Below are 22,401 nucleotides of genomic sequence, written 5' to 3' on the forward strand. Positions count from 1 at the left end.
GGGGGGGGGGTGGGGGGGGGGGGGGGGGGGTGGGGGGGGGGGTGGTGAGGTTTGAGGCTCCCAGCATGCAGCAAGTGAGCATGTGAGCCAGTGTTGGATATGCTGGTACAAGGAACCTCCTTTGCACATTTCCCTGATCCCTTGCTTGCTGCTTGGCAATGGTGAGACTGTCTGTAGTCCCAGCAGTGGCCAACTGCTCCTACCTGGTGATGTTAGGTCTACAAAGCTGTCAGCCAATCCAATTGTCAGGCACTTCTTTATGATGGCTCTTCCTCCCAAGTTAGAAGAACCATCTTAAAGCGATTAACAGTTTCCAGAACTGAATTGCCACAAAGCAACCACTGGAATTACGGGCAGAATTCCCCAAACTCTCTAGGTAAAGGTGCAGCGACCACTGCACACCAGAAAATCCAGCTCATGATTTTGAAAGAAGCTCTTTTTCAAATCCTTCACACTACCGAGAATGTTACTAGTAACAATCTAAAATTACATTGTGAATTCACTACTAGAACTGCAACCATTTGTATTTATACTGAGCTTTTATTGCAGTGAAATGTTCCGAGGTGGTTCATAAAAGCATTATTGAACAAAATTTGGCAGCAGGACCTTACTGAAAAATTAGGACAGGTGGTCAAAAGGATGGGTTTTAGGAAACACCTTAAAAGGAGGGGAGAGAGAGTTCTTGAGAGATTTTCTAAACTTCAGTACTTCGCAGCTGAAGTCATGGCAACCAATCGAGTCATCAGAATTAGATGGCTGAAGATAACTTGGAGGCAGATATAGGAAGAGGGTGAAGGCGTGGTGATCAACCTTTGCAGGAATTTTGAAAGCATGGATAAAAATTTAAAAAAAACTTTGCTTAACCTGGTGCCAATATAGACTAGCAAGCTCAGGGTGATAACTGAATGGGATTTAGTGCAAACTTAGGAGTATTAAATATGGGAAGGCAGCCAGGGATGGATTGGATTAGTCAAATTTACAAGTAACAAAGGCATGGCTTAGTGATTAAGCAACAAGTAAGTGAAGGCAGTGCAGGACTGGTTGATGTTTCAAAGATGGATATCAGCAATCTTAGTGATAGCATGGATATGTGGCCAGAAACTCATCTTGGAGTCATGCATGACACCTAAACATGACTGGTGGGTAGTGGAGATTCATTCAAGGTGTGAATGTTCTATTCACTATTCTGACTTGGAAATATATCGCCATTTCTTCTGTGTCGCTGGGTCAAAATCTTGGAACTCCATCCCTGATGGTATTGCCTGTCTACCTATAACACATGGACTGCAGTGTTTGAAGTCAGTAACCACTATTTTTTCCAGTGCAACTAGGGACGGGGAATAAATGCTGGCACAGCCAGCAGTGCCACATCCCATGAATGGATTTTAAAAAAACATTATTTTATATAACAAATCTTCAGTTTTTATTCCTCTGTCCTTTCGAAATAGAAGAATAATTATTTATTACTTTGAAGAAACACAAAGAAATTCCTGGAATAAGTGGTAGCAGTAATGAGGAGGGTGGTGTAGTTGCTGGGCACTATCTTACGGCCATGGAATCCATTCTACATCTGAGCATGGGGTCACTAACAAATTCAGGGTGGGCCTATCAGTGGAAACCACTCCCACTGAGGGCGAGGTGGCTAAAGTGGTGCAATGTTACTCCTATCGAGGTCTAGAAATGGGCTCACCAGATATAGTAGGATAAATGCTATAGTGCTGCTTCTGGGAGGTAAATATATTTGCTCCCTTCAGCATTTTGAAGCCTTCATGTGAGCAATAACAATATGTGCATATGCTCTCAGCAGGCTGAGAACGCACTGGGTTGACAAGGAGGAAGAATTTGCTTACAGTCGTGTCCTCCTCTTCTCTTTCCTCTCCCATTCCACCTTCTCCCTCATTACTACCACCATCGGAATCTAAACAGGATAAATCCATGACATAGCCTGGTCCCATTTCAAATTACTGTCCCCACTCACTGGGTGGAACTCAGGCTTTCAGTTGCAATTTAAGAAAAAAATCTGCCTTGTACAAATTTAAATAGAATAAAATGTAATGACCAGTCGAAATGATCAAGATTGAGAACTCAAACTTGTTGTTAGATAGGGGTATAAAAGCTTGTGGAGGAGGGTAAATAAAACTGAGCTACTGATCAGCCAGAATAGACCTGGGTTCAAGTCTACCTGCTCCAGTAAACTTTTTGATTAAAACAAAATCGAACAAAATGACTTTGTTAACTAACTCTATACTCTACATTTAAGTCTCAAAGTATAGCTAGAAATTGGAAGTCTTGGAGGCCAGACTGATAATTATCAGCTGATAATTATCCATTGCTCCACTCATGCCAACAGAAGAGAGAAATCTGGGCAAAAAGAGGGCATCTTCTGAATGCAGCTATATGAGTAATAGATTTTTGCCATCAACAATTTTTCCACACAATCGATCGATGTATCTCAATTCAATGTTGTTTACAGCAAATACATGTAGACATCATCAACTGAATAATCTGTGTAGCATAACCGTTCTCAGTTCTAATATGATTAATTTTTGATACAGATCTCAGCACACTGTATTCCTGTATCCAGTAATAATTACTGGAAGCATTTTTTAATTTGGTCATGTGATGTGAGTATCTTGGCTGGGCAAGCATTTATTGCCAATTCCTTGTTGCCCGTGAACCGAGTGGCTTGCTAGGCCATTTGGTGGAATCAGAATCCCTACAGTGTGGAAACAGGCCATCCACCCCTACAAGTCCACACCGACCCTCTGAAGAGCATCCCACCCAGACCCATCCCCCTACGCTTTCCCTATAACCCTGCATTTCCAATGGCTAATCCACGTAATTTACATATCACTAGACACTATGGGCAGTTTAGCTTGGCCAGTCTACTAAACCTGTGCACCTTTGGACTGTGGAGGAAAACCAGAGCACTGGTGGAAACCCACGCAGACATGGGAGAATGTATGAACTCCCCTTAGAGAGTCGCCCGAGGGTGGAATCTAACCCGGGCCCTGGGCACTGCGAGGCAGCAGTACTAACCACAGAGCCACCGTGCCACCCAAAGGAGGGCAGTTAAGAATCAACCGCATTGCTGTGAGTCTGGAGTCACATGCAAGCCAGACCAGGCAAAGATGTCAGATTTCTTTCAATTAAGACTGTCAGTGAACCAGATGGGATCTTACAACAATGGACAATGGTTACATGCTACCATTAAACAAGCTCTTTGTAATCCAAAGTTTTATCGAATTCAAATTTCACCATCTGCCGTGGTGGGATTTGAAACTATATCTCCCAGGATAATAACTTGGAACTTTGGATAACTAGTCTGATAACATTACCATTACACCACAGTCTTCCCTCTCTCACTATGAATATAAAAATTTAAAAATAAATGTACCTTTTGACGTTTCATGCAAACTGACAGACTCTGGTTCAGTTAAGCCTCATGAGAGGGTATTCAAGATTATTTATTGTCAATTGATATGACAGTGGGTTTGCAGAGGTTAAATGTAGATTTCTATAAAATGAATTACTGGTGTACAGACGTTTTAGATGCATTGACTTTTTTGAAACACACTGAAGCCTTTAAGATGGTGAATGCATAATTTTAAATACCAGTTCGATATCAGAAACCACTGAAAACAAAAACTGCCATTTGTCATCCAAAGGAAGTGGCAGTCATTCATTTTCAGTTGAAATAAGTAAACACACTCAGACATATGTCACTTTGAAATGTTGGCTGTACATCTCATTCTGAACATTTTCCAGATGTTCACACTCTATCTTTGGAGACTACAGAATCTTTGATCGAGAATGGAACATGCTCTTTAAAGTACTCAACACTATAATCATTCAAAATTATTGTCACGGATTTTGGATAGCTTGAGCAGGAGGACATAAATTAGTTGAACTGTTCTCACTCCACATAATTCTTACAAAGAGCAAAAAACAGCTTGGCACACTCAAGCATTAATAATGTAACATCTGAAGAAATACAATAACACAGTCAAGATAAAAACTCTTCTTCAAAATTAAAATCTTTCTGTTCTGAAATTGTTGACACCAATCTTGTTTTTATGCACATGGTAATTTTTTATGGTACACATTCATTCATCGTAAGAAATATGTCACAAAAATAAATTAAGCTGTCATTTTCAATTATCCATTGATTATTGTTAAATTGACAGTGTTATGTGAATTTCATTCTAAATGAAAGCTGCTGTGTGGAATTGCATGCACAACAGTGAAGTCCATCAAACACTACCATGAAATTAATTAATTGGGCCTAGATTGAAAAATCATGTCATTGAATTAGAAACCATCTTCAGTGACTGAGAAAAACTGAGCCCATGAATGACATTTACAATTGGAAGTTGCTATGGGTACCTACCATTTTGTTATATTTTTCAATTAAATTTGGATTTATATTTGTTTGTCTTTATTTATTTCAAACATAAAATACTTGACAAAACCTTTTTATGACTGAAAAATTAAGCACATTGTCTAGATGTGACCACCTGTAGCAAAAATCTATTAACAACACAGAACAATTCAATCCAAAGTGTGATTAAAAAAATAATTTACTTTAGGTTTTTTTTGGAAAAGAAACTTAAGATTGGTTCAATCTGTAAGACTGTAATGTTTGAACTTTCAGCTTTATTTCTTTATTTTCTACTTAAAACTAAGAAGGTGTCACTGTACTATAATCACTGCAATGTTTAACTTTTAACTTTGCTCTTAAGATTCTGTACTTCGGTACTTGTAGCTAAGATGGCGACTTGTGTTGCAACATTACTCACTTTCCACTGTGCTCCTGTACTTTTGAACTTGAGTACACGTAACAAAATCAAAATCAAAATCAAATCACAAAACTTAGTAACTACATACACTAGTGTAATCTGTTCAAAAAAATACAACATCTTTAAGGAACTGACTCAACATAATTGTAGCTTTCTATTTAGAACACAGAACAGTACAGCACAGGAACGGGCTATTTGGTCCATGATTTTGAGACAAATATGATGCGAAAGTAAACTAATCCCTTATGCGTCCCTTGATCCCTATCCCTCCATTCCTTGCATATTCACGTGCTTATCTGAAAGTCTCTTAAACACCTCTATTGTATCTGCCTCTGCAACCACCCTGGCAGCCCATTCCAGACTCTTACCACTCTGTGTAAAAAAACTTGCCCCTCACATCATCTTTGAACTTACCCCGTTTCACCTTAAATGCATGTCCCCTAGTATTAGACATTTTAACTCCAGGAGAAAGATTCTGATCATCAACCCTGTTTATACATCTCATTATTTTACAGACTTCTATGAAGTCTCCCCTCAGGTTCCGCTGCTTCAGAGAAAAACAACCCAAGTTTTTTCTAGCCTCTCCTTATAACTCATACCTCTAATTTAAGCAGCATCTTGGTAAACCTCTTCTGCACCCTCTCCATAGCGTCCACATCCTTCTTGTAATGTAGTGATCAGAACTGAATGCAATATTCTACGCGTGGCCTAACCTTATAAGGCTGCAACATGACATCCTGACTCTTGTACTCAATTCCACAGCCAATAAAACCAAGCAAACTAGACAGCTCTTTATCACCCTATCTACTTGCATGGCCACTTTCAAGGAGCTATGGACTGGAACCCCAAGATCCTTCTGTACATCAATGCTGTTCGGGGCCCTGCCATTAACTGAACATATTCTTAACATTTAATCTCCCAAAGTGCAGCACCTCACACTTACCCAGATTAAACTCCATCTGCCATTTCTCTGCCCATATCTGCAACTGATCTATATCGCGGTACATCCTTTGACAACCTTCTACTCTACCTGCAACTCCATCAATCTTTGTATCGTCTGCAACCTTACTAAACCCTCCATCTACCTTTTCATCCAAGTCATTTCACAAACAGCGGAGGTCCCAGTACAGATCCCCACGAAACACAACTAGTCATGGACCTCCAGCCAGAAAAACACCCTTCCACCACTGCCCTCTGTCCTTCTGTGGGCAAGCCAAGCCAAATCCACACGGCCAAGTCACCGTAGATGCCATGCATCTTAATCTTCTGCAATGAGCCTACCATGAAAGGTCTTGTTGAAAGCCTCACCAAAATCCATGTAGACAACATCCACTGCTCTACCCTCATTAATTATCTTTATCACCTCCTCAAAAAATTCAATCTAGTTAGTAAGACATGACCTGCCCCACACAAAGCCATGCTGACTGTCCCTAATTAGGTGATGCTTTTCCAAATGCACGTAAATCCTATCCCTAAGAATCCTCTCCAAGAGCTTCCCAACTACTGATGTGAGGCTCACCAGTCTATAGTTTCATGGATTATCCTTATTTCCCTTCTTGAACAAAGAAACAACATTAGCTCAAAGTACTGCCGCTCCTTCTGACCACACAAAGAAAGACAAGGAGAATCATATTGGGCCTTTTCCATCTGCAATTCTTCTTTGCAATAAATTGAACTGGCAGAAGGCTATAAGGACATCCACATCCAGTTAACACTTCAGTGGGACCCTAATAACACCACTGCAAAGTGATCTGTATTTTCAAATGAGAAGCCTACTGATTTCCAGCGGGTGTTCCCCTTGCACGTTCATTGCACTACAATAAAATCAATATCCGGTCAACCAGTGCAGTTTCAATAAGTAACATGAGATTGCTGGCCCTTACAGTTTCCCCGGACAATATCTGTACAAACACTTTCATGACACAGATGCTACTGTTACAACCCTGTCAATTTAAAGCTATGGTCTTAACTACCCATGGATTCTTGGTATTAATGATAACAAGCTACATGTACCTCTCCTATAAGGAGACAGTTGCATCCTTGTGTGACTCGGCGCTACAGAAAATCACCTTATAGGGAAATCATTATAGAAAACCACTGTACAGCAGAAATTTTTTGTAGTTTTATAGTTCTGCTATAATGCATGTTTCGTTAGCGCAAATGGGCTGTAACGTGATTGGAATCCGGCCCTTAAATTTGTGCATGACGTTAGCTAGGCTGAGAACCTATACCAGGGAACCTTTACAGATTCAGGGTACAATCTCTGTTCCAGTCTCTTGAGAAAGGCAGCTGGTTTGGGTACCAGTGATTGTAGTAGAAGGCTCAGGCCCACCTTGATGGGGCAAAATTGGTGGTGACAGATTCACCGAGATTGGCTCAACATTTTCAATTAGAAAGTAGCTGCCTCATTGAAGTCCTAATTAAATGCCTGGCAATTTTCCAGGAAGGTGTAGGGACTATCAGAGAAGACAAAGCAACTTCACACGTTGACCAGGAAGCAATTCCATGAATCTGCAAGGCCCACCCATTTGCTTCACAACAAAAATAGAAACAGAACTCAGAAGACTAGAAAGTGAAAGAATCATCCAATCAGTCCAATTTGTGGAATGGGCAGCACCGGTCATACCAATTTTGAAGCCCAATGGGTGGGTTTGCCTTTGTGGGGATTTTAAACAAACGCTAAACCCCTTTTCACAGCTGGATAAATACCCAATCCCTCAGAGACAGGATTTATATGCAAAGCAGAGATGTTTGTCTTTCATGAAGCCTGACATGAGCCACAATTACTTGCAACTGTGTTTAGACCGGATTCCCAGAGTATGCTACAATTAATAGGCATAAGGACTTGTTCCAATACACAAGATTGCCATTTGGCATATCGTCAGCCTGTTCAATTTTCAGCAGACGATGGAGAACATTTTGCAACGTCTTCCTCAGGTCAGCATTTGCCTAGATGATGTCCTGATAACAACAGGGACTTTAGTTACTTCTTAAAGTTGAATGGGATTTGACATATTAGGACCATTCCATATGTCCTGGCAGAAAGAGCAGGCCAAACTTTGAAGGGTGGACTGAAGAAACAGCTTACAGCCTCACAGTATGCCAAGTTTTCACATTCTTGTTTGATTATAGAGCCACCCCACATGTAACTACAGGGATAGCCCCGGGCAGATTTGCTAATGGGTAGGAGATGCCGCACCAGGTTAAGTCTGATCTTCCTGGGCCTAGGTAGAAGGGTGAAACGGCATCAGGAGCTCCAATGCTGAATCCAAGACTCAACCAAGGGAGAAAGATAATTTGATACTGGGGATGAAGTTTGGTGCAAGAATCATGGAATTGGCCCCTCATGGGTAAGAGGCATGATCGATGCAAGATCAGGATCTGTGATATATAAAGTTCGGGTAGGTATGACTGCCCTGAATAAGCAAGTGGACCACTTGGAAGCTGCAAATTCGCAGACTGTGTGGGAGAAGAACATGCCCTGCCCCTCAGAGCCTTCAGAAATACTTCAGGAACCCAGTGAGTCACCGTTCCATCAAACATCATCGAATCCTCTGAATCAGGGATGGATATGACAGAAAAAGCCACCTCAATGCTCTGCCTCCAGAAGAAAGGAGTGAAAATCTACCGAAGTGCTCCAGGCACAACAGGCGAGCTCCCTTTCTCCCAATACATGCTGGATTCCAAGTTGAAGGAACTTGACCCGGTGCTAAAACACCCTAGGAGGCTCTCAAAAAAATCAGACCACCCTGTGTCCATGGACTCAGAGGGGGAGGGATGTACTGATTCAAGGTTAGCCAGCTGGACCTCATAGAACATGAGTTCCCTGACTGGGGCTGTTTATTTGGTTCAATTAGGGAGTCCTGGTTGACATAAAAGGATGAATGTTAGGGATTTGATACCTTGAATGCCTCAGAGGCAGTGCTATTGTTAAAGGCTATGCATTTGTAAATAAAGATGATTGGTGATGGGATGCTGGCCTCTGAAGAGTTATTTCAACAATATTTTTAGAAATAGTAGCAACACATCTTATGTCCAGCGTGAGCAATGTCCACTTTGATGCAACATAACATGTATTCATCTGTTTCCACTCTTGCACTCTATAGTTTGAAAGAAAGTTTACACAATGGTTACATTATATAATAAGTAAGTTTGCTAGCCCAATGGACTTCATTTGGAAAACTGTTTTGATGCTGTCATAATGCAACCTCCTGTCTAATGTCAAACATTGATACAGTGCAACCCCAGACGGAATGTGCTGCATAATCCTCGCGTGCTGTACTCTCCACAACTACAGGACGCAAGAAGCAGGTGAACGGGCACTGAAGAGTTGGAGGAGTAGCAGCAACCTTCCAAGAAGGAAGATGAAGACGTTGAGCAGGAACAAGATCACTTTCAGCACAATAGGGTGGTGCACCACTGGCTACAAAAAAGCCAGACAGGACCTAACTAGCACACGCTTCCAATAGATCAGAGTTGGGTGAAATAATTATTTATTGACTGCAAATTTGTTGTTGGTTAAAAGAAAAGCAACACATTTACAAATTCTGAGGAAAGGTCACCGGACCCAAAATGTTTAACTCTGATTTTTTCTTCATAGATGCTGCCAGACCGGCTGAGCTTTTCTAGCAACGTCTGTTTTTGTTCCTGATTTACAGCATCCGCAGTTCTTTCGGTTTTTATTTTACATTTCCAAATGTGGTCTTCTATTTGCAATTAGTCTCACTGCTGCCACCTATGTGCTGGTGTTAGGACTGTTAAGGGATCATACATTCTACAGAGATAACAAGGTGTAGAGCTGGATGAACACAGCAGGCCAAGCAGCATCAGAGGAGCAGGAAGGCTGACGTTTCGGGCCTAGACCCTTCCGAAACATGAGCCTTCCTGCTCCTCTGATGCTGCTTGGCCTGCTGTGTTCATCCAGCTCTACACCTTGTTATCTCAGATTCTCCAGCATCTGCAGTTCCTACTATCTCTGATACATTCTACAGGCCTTCTTGAGGTACAGAGCAATAACCCCAGGAATTGGTGGGTTATTTTCCTCATATTGGAAGGGGAATTAGGATAAGTTCTCACACGATGTTTTTACCTTTGTTCAAAAATGGGATGAATGTCAATTTTGGTGAGTTTCGCTTTGTGAACTCTAGAGAGCTATCTCGCCTAATTCTCTGCTACCCACCTCATTATGTATGCACTATGTCTCTACAGAACCACACTTGAGCTTTCATGTACGCACCATGGTCGAAACACTTGCCAATGCCAGGACAGTCTGACTTTCATGCCATATTTGAAACCCAGCTCTGCACCAGGTCAAACTCTGTAGACCAAGAATAACCATTCACAGTACACATATTGGCAGGTCAAGTGAAAAATAAAAGCTTCTGAGGGCCCTGGGTGGCAAGGGTGAGATTTCATTAGAAATGCATCGCCACTTAACATTTTCACCTGATCAACTATCATAACAGAGTTGTGCATAAATATACAGTTTTGGACGTTGAGATCAACTGATTCCTGTGATCCCAGCAGACTTACATGTTAAGAATATGCTCAGCTCATTTTCCTTGAAACCACACATTGGCTGCAAAGGATTAGCATGATCTCTCAGAAGTCACCCATGCACTTGCCTTTCAATGTCAAATACTGCTGTCGTGGTGGACAGCTTTAAATTGAAGGCATCTTCAATGCTCCTTACACTTTTGGGAATGCCCCTTGCAGGACTCTGTAATGCTGTTGAGGGTTGTAGTGAAATTCCTATGCTTTGATTGTGTGTGCTCCAAGGTTGCCAGTATGATCCATGCAGGCATCCAGAAGAAAGTTTTGTATTCGGCCAACTTCATGTACACATGTGGCATTAAGTTGAAGACAGTCCACTCTGCTGTGTGGTGTAGAACTCTGGGCCTATAGGTGCCACAAAGTTCTCGAATGCTTGTACCAAAGAGAATGGGAGAGGGGTGAGAATGTCAAATTTACTACCACAGGTAGAATTCGAGCTGAATCGTATTGATGCTTTTAAGAGGAAACTCAATAAACATACACAGGGAAATAACTTGCGCCAAGAGGTCAGCAGTGTGTCCAAAGTACCAATTCAAGGATGCTGTCAAAAAAAAGACACAAAAGCCCGCAACATCATTCATAACAAGTGGGAAACTCTACCTAACGACTGATGCAAGCAGTAACACCAGCTATAAGCAGGGGTCCACCCACCCCCAGGTCAACGTGTGGTTTCAGAAGCTCCAAAACCAGTGCCAAGCAAGGCATCAACAGTGATCATCCTACACTACTGGCAAGGCACCACTTCACATGTAATACTTGTGGCAGACTTTACCGTGCCAGAATTGACCCATTCAGCCACCAAAGGAAGTGCAGATGACCCCATCCTTCCTCACCAAAGTTCTGAGGCTGCATTCCCATCATCTCTTGCAGATGGAAGGTTGGCCATCCTTATAAGCACAAGGGACCAGAGAAGTGAGGTAATGCTAATTGAGTTAAGGAAATTAGCAGTACAGAATATGGTCCCTCAAGGCTGCACCACCTTTCAATATGAACATGACAAATAGGAGCAGCTTTAAAAGGATCATAAACATGGCTGGAGCCAGCGGCTTAATGTGACGTACATTCTATGAGCCAGATCTTCCAAAGAATAGCAATCATCGTCAAATAGCCATTCTATTGGAACATTCTCTTGACTGAATGATACTCTGCATTCCATGGTGGGTGATCCCAGCCTTGCTTCTCATCAAATGCAAAGTGCAGTGTCTCACTGATATCTATCATAGCAGATTAGAGAGATGACAAGGCCCCACCCCACGAGCTGGACATGGGAAGTTGAAAGGTCCAGTTTGAATATAACTGCATTAATAAACGTTAGTAAACAGATGTATGGGTGAATGACGAATGAGTGAATGGGCATGACGGCTAGAGACTGAGGTAAGTAGGTACGTGTGCAGGGTATTTTTGGTCAGTAGGTTGTGTGGTTGAGGTGGTTGGTGGGTAGGGTGACATGCGGTTGAGTTCAGGTCAGTTGGTGGGGTAGCTGGTCTCAGGGGAGTAATTGGAGCAGTCAGAGTAATCGGACATGTTAGGGAGGTAGTCAGGGATTGTGGCTGTAGATATTGGGTCAGTTGGGGTGGAGGGGGTGCTGTTAGTCATGGGGTCTGGAAGCTTATCAGGATTCACTGTTAGTGATTGATGTGTCACTTGTGTAGTTATTCAAGAATTCATTTGGATTTTTTTTTTGTCTAACATTTCCTAAGTGTCTATTCAGTTGGTAAATTGGAATTGTCCAATGTCTCCAATTCTATTCGGAGTTGGACATATTCATGGAGGATCCTGGGATGCAGGGAAATTGTTGATTGGAAGGTCAAACTTCCTGGATAATTCCCATGTAGTTCAGCGTGTCAGGACCTCCACAAGTTCCCAGCCTGCATCTTGAACTGGCCTCTGACAATCTGGAGACCAGAAGACTTGGGCCTATGTAATTCTACACAAGGATACATTGATTTCAATACAGACGTACCATTTAAATAAAGAAAGACAAATGGAACATGGTTCGATTTTTGAAATGGGAGAATGTCAATCAGATGACAAATTTCATGATTTTACCTGAAGAGGTGCCAAGAGGTTGTCTCCAGATTTGTCATTTGTACAATTTTATATCTTCTCCACGTAAAGAGAATTGTACTTTTACTCTTGCTATAACTACCGAACTTATGCAAAGGGAGCTATGTCACTGTGACATCAGATCACATGGAAATACAGCCCGGGCCTCAAGGGCCCCAGACAACACACCATCTCTTACTACTCTCTCTCTTTCTCTATGGAGTTATATTCAATAAAGCCTGTTGCTATTCACTCACAAGACAGTAGCTCTCATACCACTACACTCTAAATTCAGTTATGAACTATTATAACACTCATTCTCTAAAATTCCATTTGTGTTTCATGATTATGACTTAAAAAAGCAGGGTGTTTCGTGCACAAGTGCATACAATTACCATAGACATAGTTGAACTTGTCTATTAACCATTAATATATTGGCTCTGAATTGAACACCTAACAATCCAGTGGAGATGATCCTCACTATAAAAATAAGTCATTTCTAAAACCAACGGTTACGGGTATTTCTTTCTACAGTTAACAGCATTTAATTCCACATAACTTGTATAAGTGTTATCGTTTTCACAGCTCCTTTAAATTTTCACTAATATTATCCACTTTTCTAGCAATCCTATTCCTAGTGATCTTTTAAGACCCTTAAGTATGGATATTCATAAGTAAATTGGCTTCCAAGTGACTTTAATATAATTCAATTCATATGCCATCAATTCCCAGTATTCCCAAATATTAATTAAGTATTACTGGAAAAAGACACATTTTGAGGAGGCTTTTTGACTTGCACTCATCAGGACATTTTGTAAGAATCCCAATTCACCAGGAAAACCTACATTTATACTGCATAAGAGGGGAGTGCTGATTGGTAGAGGCATTGCCATGGAGAAAGCACCATTAATGATGATTGGCAGTTAACTGTCAACATTGTTTGAATTTTAAATCAGGCAATTTCGTTATGATTGGGCAGTGCATTACGCTGAGAAATGAACCAGTGAAGGCAGGCCCCTATTTTGTTGAGCTGAAACAGACACAATGTGTGTACACGTTCTTTCTGACTACAAGTAGGAGGGCTCTATGTATTAATAGCTTCCAAGTGTGCTTCACTACGAGCCCAAAGGACAATCCGAAATTGATTGTCAGTACAATTCTTCACGTACTCAGAATTATCCAGGAAATACTGTCCAGAATCACATTTAATGTTGGACATTATGCTGCAAGTTTTGTAAACACAGGCTGTTGCAAACAGTCAATATCTTGCTTGTTGCAAAAAGAGAAAGTGATATGCTGTTTGATATAATCTACCAATCTTTTGGACACAAAGCCTCCACACATATGGCAATACAAAGACACTGAAACTTAGATACTGCCTTACTCATTTGTGTGATACGTAGAATGTCTCTGGCTTTTTGGTTAATATTAATTAGTTGATTTCCTTACTTTTGTAAAATAACTCACAAACTTCCCCAACAGTAATCTTCACTAATATTTAGTTTCAGATCCTCTATAGACATATCATAATTTGAGCAGATACTCCAAGTTAACTACCATTCCCAAGTTTGACTTTCTTCCAATTCCCAACTGAAACTTTCCAGCAGTGCTTCTTCATCCCTTTCAACAGTGTCTAGCTGTCGTCATCCTCTTGAGACTGAATTGAAAATGTTAAAATATAAAGGTACTCATGTGGCAGGTGCTTGGTAATCTTCAAGCTAATCTTCACTGAAAATTATCCAGAAGAAGCTGCCAATCCCTTAAAGATCTTACTGTTTTGAAGCTCAGCTGAAAGAAAGCTAGGGCTGGGTTTTGACAGTCCCTTCCTCCTATGTTTTGCATCCGGAGATGCACATGATAACAGATGGAATATTTTATTTATTCCATTCGCATATAAATCAGTTTCAAAAACATAATGAACATAACTTTTTTCAATAAAAGTTAAGTTGATAGTTCTCTGGGGTCTCCTCACATGATTTTATGGCAATGGTGATGGCCTCGTGGTATTATCGCTGGACTGTTAATCTAGAGACCCAAGTAATGGGGAACTGGGTTCAAATTCTGCCACGGCAGATGGTGGAATTTGGAATCAATAAAATTCTGGAATTAACAGTCCAATGACCACCACAAATCTGTTGTCAATTGTTGGAAAATGACGAAAATCTGGTTCACTAATGTCGTTTAGGGAAGGAAACTGCCATCCTTACCTGGTCTGGATTACGTGTGACGCCAAACTCACTGCAATGTGATTGGTTGTTAATCGGCCTCTGGGATGGGCAATAAATATTGGCTTGGACAGCGATGCCCTCATCCTGCGAATGAATAAACTTTTAAAAATCTGTGCTATTCTGATTCCTAACTCAGGGTTCCCATACTCTCTTCCACTGTTCCTTCTTCATATCAGTGATTTCTTCCACTCATCATTTACTCTGTTAGTCGTGATTTCATGCTGATTACATGCCCTCACAACTCACAGCATATCCCTCCCACAGTGAACGTGTTCAACACCTCGAATTTTTCCATGCCCATTAGTGGGCTAATGGAAGACTTGATTGAAGAATTTTAAGAATTGAAATAAAGATACAATTCCTTCACATCTTCTGCAAGTCCAGTTCATGCAACATCATTCTTTCATCCAATTTGATCTCAAAATCCTCCAGCAGGTTTCTTTCCCTCCTTTGCTCAAGGCCAACTCTTCTTGAATACCAAGTTGGTTCAGAAGTTAAATACTGATACCACACTGGGGAAAATTCTCCCAGGCAAGTACAAAAGTGTTGCCATCAGAGAGACAAAATGGTCTGAAAATTCAAAACAATGGAATCAGTAATGGAGTTACCTAGGTGTATGCCTAAATTTGCCTGTCCAGGTAATGTGACTGTTCAAAATCTCTGATCCTAGCCCAAACGTCGGAGACCTAAATAGAAAGTAAGGAGCAAAAGAGTCAAAGAAGAAGTTAGAGAAATGTAACTCAGAAATCTGATAGACATTGTAACGGGACAATGTATGAAATGAAACAAATAATCCTCAACTTTTCAATTTCGTTACAGCATGACATGGGTTTGGAGTGGATGGAAGATTTCTTTGAACTGAGATGTGAAATTTGTGTGAGTTGTATTCACAACATTATCCAGAATATTCAGTCATTGAGCAGTCATTCTGTGAAACTTGGGGTAGCTTCACAGACACACAATAGTCAGCAAAAAAAAAATTAGTGGAAGATGGAAAAATCCAGAGGGCAGGCAAGTGAAGAAAAATGAAACAAAAAGGAAACAGAAAAAGAGAACAAAATAAATTTGCTCATGAGAAACAGACGATAATAACTGAAGACAGACGAAAAGAATCAGGTGAATATAACATCGAATATACTGATGCAAACGCAGAGATATATGTACAAATATGGGATTGATCTATCACTTTGCATCATATGCATTTACATCTCATCAAGCAAAACAGGAGTGAAGGCAAAAAGCAAAAGAAGGCAAAAACAATTCTTAATTTTTGACTGATAACACAAATTTATTTTGCAGCTTCTTGCTAATTTTATTTGTTTATTTCATCAATTATTTGTTGCTGAAAATGGTTTGAGCCGATAAAGCCCTCAGTGAATCATAATGAAAATAAGTTAGAAATTCTCATGGATATTGGTCTCCATAGAATCAAAAACCATCACTGTGAGGTCATGGTCCTATCTTTAGTTTTCCAAGGAAGCATAATTTTTCACATTTTCCAAATAGTTGGAAAATGTATTTTCAAGGCACTTCATATTTCTAGAGTGCACTCTCAATGGGTGAAGGTACACAAATTCGCTCCTTAAATTTAAAAATCAAAGTTATTCCCCAAACTCTAAAATAAGTATAACTGCATAAAGTTTTGCAATAAAGTGCTGCCTTTAGACTAGACACCCCTTTGCAGAATACCTCTACTATTTTCATATGACTTACCCCTGTACTTCTTTCTGTGCCTTTTCTTACAAAGATTTAGTTTACATTAATGTAGTTTATTCATCATCCCTGCACACACTGCTCGTGGTTTGCTCATGTCTCAATTTTAGAATTCCCATTTCCATGTTCAAATCCTTGCATGGTGTCTCTCTTCCCCACCTCGGTGAAGTCTGCTGTCTGATAACCCTCTCAGAAATTTGGGTTCCTCCAACTCCAATTTTTATTCATTCCCTGCTTTCACCAGTAGATGGTCCTGTCGGTTGAGGTCACTCTCTTGCCTATTTACAGGTAAATCCTTACATTCAAAAGGCCATAAGATTCATCATGATCAAAGTATCCATTAAGCAAAGCAAGTTTGTTGCTTGCTTATTTTTCCTTCCAAGCTAATTTCCTTTCTCATGCTGGGAAAGTTTGTCCTGAGGATGCAGGTTGTGTTAGATGATCTTCAAAGAACAAGCTCAGAATCCTATTATTCTCACTGTTCCAAATGGGCACTAAAAGTTCTCAATTCCTTTCATTCGGTAACATCTAATTACTGTGCCAGCCATTGATTGTGGAAAAATTTGCTCCAAGAGGGAAAATTTACTCATTTGAGGCTCTTATTGTCTCTCCATCATTCTGTTTGATATGCTAAACTTCACCCAGTTTTCTGCTATACCTGTTTCATTTTCTGTGTATTATTTATTTCATTTTTCTTACTCTGTTCATTTTACTGTCTATTTCCAAGCTGTTCTGTATTTTTAACCTCAGTGTCATTCAGGGCTATTTTAACTCAGCTTTCCAAGTGACTTCCTCTCCTTAGGCACTGTTTCTCTCTAAAGTGGCCATTTCCTACACAGTATCATCCCTCCTGCATTCCCTGGAGAAACACATGCCACTTCCATTTATGCTGTGAGGCAGTGGGTAAAGCATGTCTGCAGTTATCAAATCAGAGCCACTGCAGCCTGGAATGATGAGTAAGTCATTTGCGGCAAACAGGATGGAAACAGCAATAATTATTTTGAAAAAACTGCAATCTATCATGTAAAAGATCCACATTCACCCAATAATTACCCCAAATACAACTAACACATTCCATATTGCTACATCAATATCAAAAGTATAAAGTGATTACAGCTTCATATTTTCTGAATTTGAAATATTTCTCAAATAAAAAATAGTTATGAGCTGTCCTCAAAACATGCTTAGAACATTAAGAATGCACAGAAAGTCAGTTTTGTTGAGATTGAATAGCAATAGATTCTGAAAGTGAGATGCTCCACAGTTACAGAGTAAGAGAGTCATAGAGTCATACAGCATGGAAACTGACCATTCAGTCCGACCAGTCCATGCCGATCTTGTTCCCAAACTAAAGTAGTCCCGTCTGCCTGCTCTTGGCCCATATCCCTCTAAACCTTCCCTATTCATAAACTTATCCAAATATCTTTTAAACATTGTAACTGTACCTGCATCCATCACTTTCTCTGGCAGTTCATTCCACAGACGAACCACTCTCTATGTGAAAAAAAAAGTTGCCCCTCATGTCCTTTTCAAATGTTTCTCCTCTCGCCTAAAAACTACGCCCCCTAGTTTGAACACCCCCACGCTAGGGAAAAGACCCTTGTCATTCACCTTATCTATATCCCTCCTGATTTTACAGACCTAAAAAAGGTCACCTGTCAATCTCCTAAGCTCCAGTGAAACATGTCCCGGCCTTTCCAGTCTATTTTTATATCTCAAACCCTCCATTCCCAGCAATATGCTGGTAATTTTTTTCTGAACCCTTTCCAGCTTAATAACATCCTTCCTATTACAGGGTGACCAGAACTGCAAACAGTACTCCAGAAGAGGTCTCACCAACATCCTGTACAACCTCAACATATGCCATCCCAACCTCTATACTCAATTTTCTGTGCAATGAAGGTAAGTGTACTGAATGCCTTCTTCATCACCCTGTCTACTTGTGACGCAAACTTCAAAAAATTATGTACCTGAATCCCTAGGTCTCTCTGTTCTACAGCTTATTATCACAATTTAGGAGAAAAGGAATGTAATGTGTACTCCAGACCCATTCTTCATCATATTCATAACAAGCCAATTAAAAATAATACTTCTGAATGTAAATGCAGACATCTGAAGGAAAAATCCGTGTTAGAATTCATTAACACCTGTTATAATTGTTGATTCAGAGGTCACATTTTATTCCACAAGGATTGTGTTAAATATCTCTCAATATGATTTTGTTGAGATAAAAATTACAAAAGTGAATAGGCAGCCAAAAAGAGGCATAAACCCTGATCTTTCAAGTCTTTTCTGAAATCAGTGAAAAACCAAAGGAAGCTGACCTGCAATTTTCTGATAGGTGATTGTGGCGCCTTGCAATGGGTAAGAAATAGGGAATTTGGTTTGTTGTGAAAGGTCACAATACATGATAAAACAGAAAATGTAAAAATAGAATCACTAATTAGAAAATAAATGGTGAATAAAAGTGAGTTTCTCAAGCCAGTAAATAAACAGACACAAGCATTTAAATCAACATTTATATTGTTCTTTTAACTAATAATGTTGAATTCCTGGACCTATATGAATAGCTTTCACAGACAAGCTAATTTTAAGAGGCATCAGAGCCATAAATCAGTCAGAGGCATATATTGCTAACACATGAGATCTGATTTTGTTTTCTAACAAAAAATAATGAATACATATTTTCTGTGATGGATTGGCTAATAGTAGCATGCTGAATATCTGACATTGTCATTTGGTGAAATGAAGTGAAACTAATTTGGAAGTGTGTGCTTACAATTATAAAATTATTGTGAATTTTCTGATCCAAATCAAGTCTGTAATTCAAATTATATTTTGAAAAATTATGAAGTAGGTTGCATCAACTTGATTTGCATTCTCTTTGACGTTAAAAAGTTAAGAGGTGATCTAATAAGTATAACGGAAATTGATAAGGGACAGGGAAACCATTTCCTCTCCAGGAAATCCAGGAACTTAACCTTAAAATTAAAACTTAAGTACTTCAGCTAAAAACGAGTGAAATTAGTAAGCCTTTACAAATGAGTAGTGAAAATCTGGAATTCACTCCCTCAAAAATGGTAAGGAAGCTGGGATACATTTGAGATTGATTTTAGGGCATCAAATGAAAATTATCAAAAAGTCGCAACTCAGATACAAATCAGCCAAGTTCTGTATCTCTACTGAATGATCAACTCCTGTATCTATATTCTCAAGATCATTGATTTTTTATTTTTACCCACTGTACCCCACAGCTAGTACCTACAATCGTACTGTAACAATTAGAACAGTAAACATATAGGTGTCATCAATGCACTTCATTGTCCCAACAGCAGCTTGGTTCTGTGTTATTAGATTTTATTTTAAAAAATAAACTGCAACTCTTCAGGGAAGACAGCATTCAATTCACTGTAAGTAATTGGGAACATCATGATTAGTTGTTCATTTTTGTTTTCAAGGCCTGGAAAACACATTGAGTGATATTTTCATCATGCTTATTATTTTTGCATAGAGTTTATTTTTGCTATTTCAGTGTATTACACTATTCAAAACAAATTTCCACTGTGTAAACCCATTTAAAATTTATTTTTTCCAGGGGTCAGTACAGACACAATGGGTTGAACGATCTCCTTCTGTACTGTAAAATTTTATGATTGTACAATTCTATAAAATTGTTCCATTTCTGCATTTTCAAGATGAATGCACAAAGAAAACATGGAATGTGAAGGAATTGTTTCCCAGACTTTGAATGATGTGGGCAATGGCGACTCAGTTGTGAAAATAAGCTGACATTGTAACAGTGAGATTCTTGACATTGAAAAAAAAATCCGACTTTCCATCCAAGGTTTGAACAATGAAATGAGAAAGAGGCCTATGTTCATGCTTTTATGTCTCATTAGTTTCTAATCTCACCTCATTGATATGCAGTTTGTTATTCTTCCACATGGAGATGAGAAACCAGGTGGCAACGATTCACAACGTGAAAGTTCCATGAATACGTGGCAGCTTCAGTTTTCCACTTGCTCACCTGGGAATCTACCTTAGCCAAAAGTCCCCAGCATTTCAGAGTTCACTGAGATACAGCCCCTTCAATGGATGCTGACATCTGACATGTGCCACCATCACCACAACATTACGCCGCATTTCAGAATAACTTGCAACAGAGTTCTCCTCCTCAATGCCACTCTCTGGAGCGCATTGATACCTCTACATTGGAATGGTGCTGCCACAACACTTAATGGGTGCCAGGCACCCATCCACCTCATACGTCAGCAGGATGCATCTCAGGGCTCTCAGCAAGACCTGTAAGTCAGCAGGATTACTGAAACCATGCCCCATCACCCATGAAAGGTAGTGGTGTGTATAAAAGCATGTTGGTGAATACTTACAGTTCAAGCTAAGAGGAAATCAGTTCCATGCCCTTGAGCAGCCTAGGAGATCTTGGATTTTCTTTATGTATTGTGGCCCACAGGTGCCACTTTTAATGTTCCCTGTGATTATTTCTGTTTCAAGGAGATGACAATGATCAATTGGCAATGACCAATGACATGGTAAAGATTGTTTGTGGCTATGAATTGTATCCCACATAGTTGAACACTGTGTGCATTTCACATGCAGAATTCGATGATTAGAGATGACTTGCATTAGAGATACAATTGCCCTTTGTAGGGCTTCATATCGCTCACAAGTACAGCCCACACGCTCAAACTGAATAAAACAAACACTTCCTTCACCCACTATGGGTGTGGTTACACCCATTTTGCATTTCCAGTGAGCTTTCATGAGTCACATGAGTATGGAAGGTGATGCTGGTCGCACTTGACAGACTGAGTCACAGGCTCAGTCTGCAAATCAAGAAGCCCTCTCTGAATTTCTATGTTCCTTTTTTTCTTGCACTCCATGTCGGCCACATCAGCACCAAGCTTCCACACATTCCCACGTACCACTCAGAATTACAGCTTCATCTCTCAATATTACCATGCCAAGAGCCCTGGCCTTATAGCTTTGTCATGCCAATGGCTGTGCTGCACTGTCTCCCCATCAAGGTAAGGGTGGATGTGCCTCTCAATGACTTGCCCCCACCCGCCTTTAGCCCAACTTGCCCCCACAGCAATAATCCATGCCCACGAATGCAGTATGGTCTCCCCACTCATGTGTTCAATCTCCCTCCCTTACAATTATTGTCCCCTGTGCATGTCAGGACATTGCCTTCAGCCCCAATTTCCCTATAACAGCAGTGCACCCTAATTACCCCCCTTGACTTTTATTGAGCTAACTCCCAGGACTGACCATGGCCGAGCATCCCCTGCCACCCCTCAACAGACTTGAAATGACAGTCCTTACTGACGTTCAGACACTTGGCTGATCTCTGAGCAGCTCCTTATCTGACTGTGATTGCCCAGACAGATTGTACTGGGGCTGGAAGTCTGATTGTGGACCACTCCCCAGACTTGACTAAGATGCACCCATTGGACAGGTCCTGCAGCTGCAGGATGACTGTAACCAAGCCCCTGAACTGATATCCCAGGCTCCCTTGACTTATTGTGGCAAGAACGCCTGATTGAAGACTAACAGGGAACCAGTTTCCTTTGACTTTGAGACCTGACTGTCTGGTTGAAGCACATTCAGTGCTTTTTTTTCCCCACTTCTGCTGGTGGCATGTGGTGCAGATGTGAGATTGACATAGTATGGTCCCTACAGCAACACTTTCTTCCCCTTGACTGATCACTGCTGGTAACCAAGACAAGCTGACTGGCTTCGTGCCTGCACTAAAAGACAGGTTAAGACAGAAGCACTATGAGCTTTTAAACTCCGACTGAGGGGATAAAGTACAAGAAGGTCGGGCAGAGATGCTGCAAGCATCCAGGCAGGCACACGTGAATAAGCACTAATGAAACAATTGCAGAGCCCTTACAAGCACCGTGGTCTGATCCATGAGCTGGCTGCCTTTCCTAGTGCCAACATTGTAATGTAAGGTGCTGAGGGTGCACTCCAATGTGCAACACTGAAGTGCAGAATGGTATTGTAAGTGGTCAGAGATGTGGCATGACAATGTGCAGGGG

General features: G+C 40.5%; 1 protein-coding gene across 1 annotated transcript in view; it reads right to left on the minus strand.

Moving 5' to 3' along the window:
* The window catches only part of ksr2 (kinase suppressor of ras 2), a 302,030-nt gene that overhangs the window by 182,123 nt on the left and 97,506 nt on the right, over window positions 1-22,401 (minus strand). The window lies entirely within an intron of this gene.

The sequence above is a fragment of the Rhincodon typus genome, chromosome 24, assembly GCF_021869965.1.
Source record: "Rhincodon typus isolate 14 chromosome 24, sRhiTyp1.1, whole genome shotgun sequence".
Lineage (NCBI taxonomy): Eukaryota > Metazoa > Chordata > Chondrichthyes > Orectolobiformes > Rhincodontidae > Rhincodon > Rhincodon typus.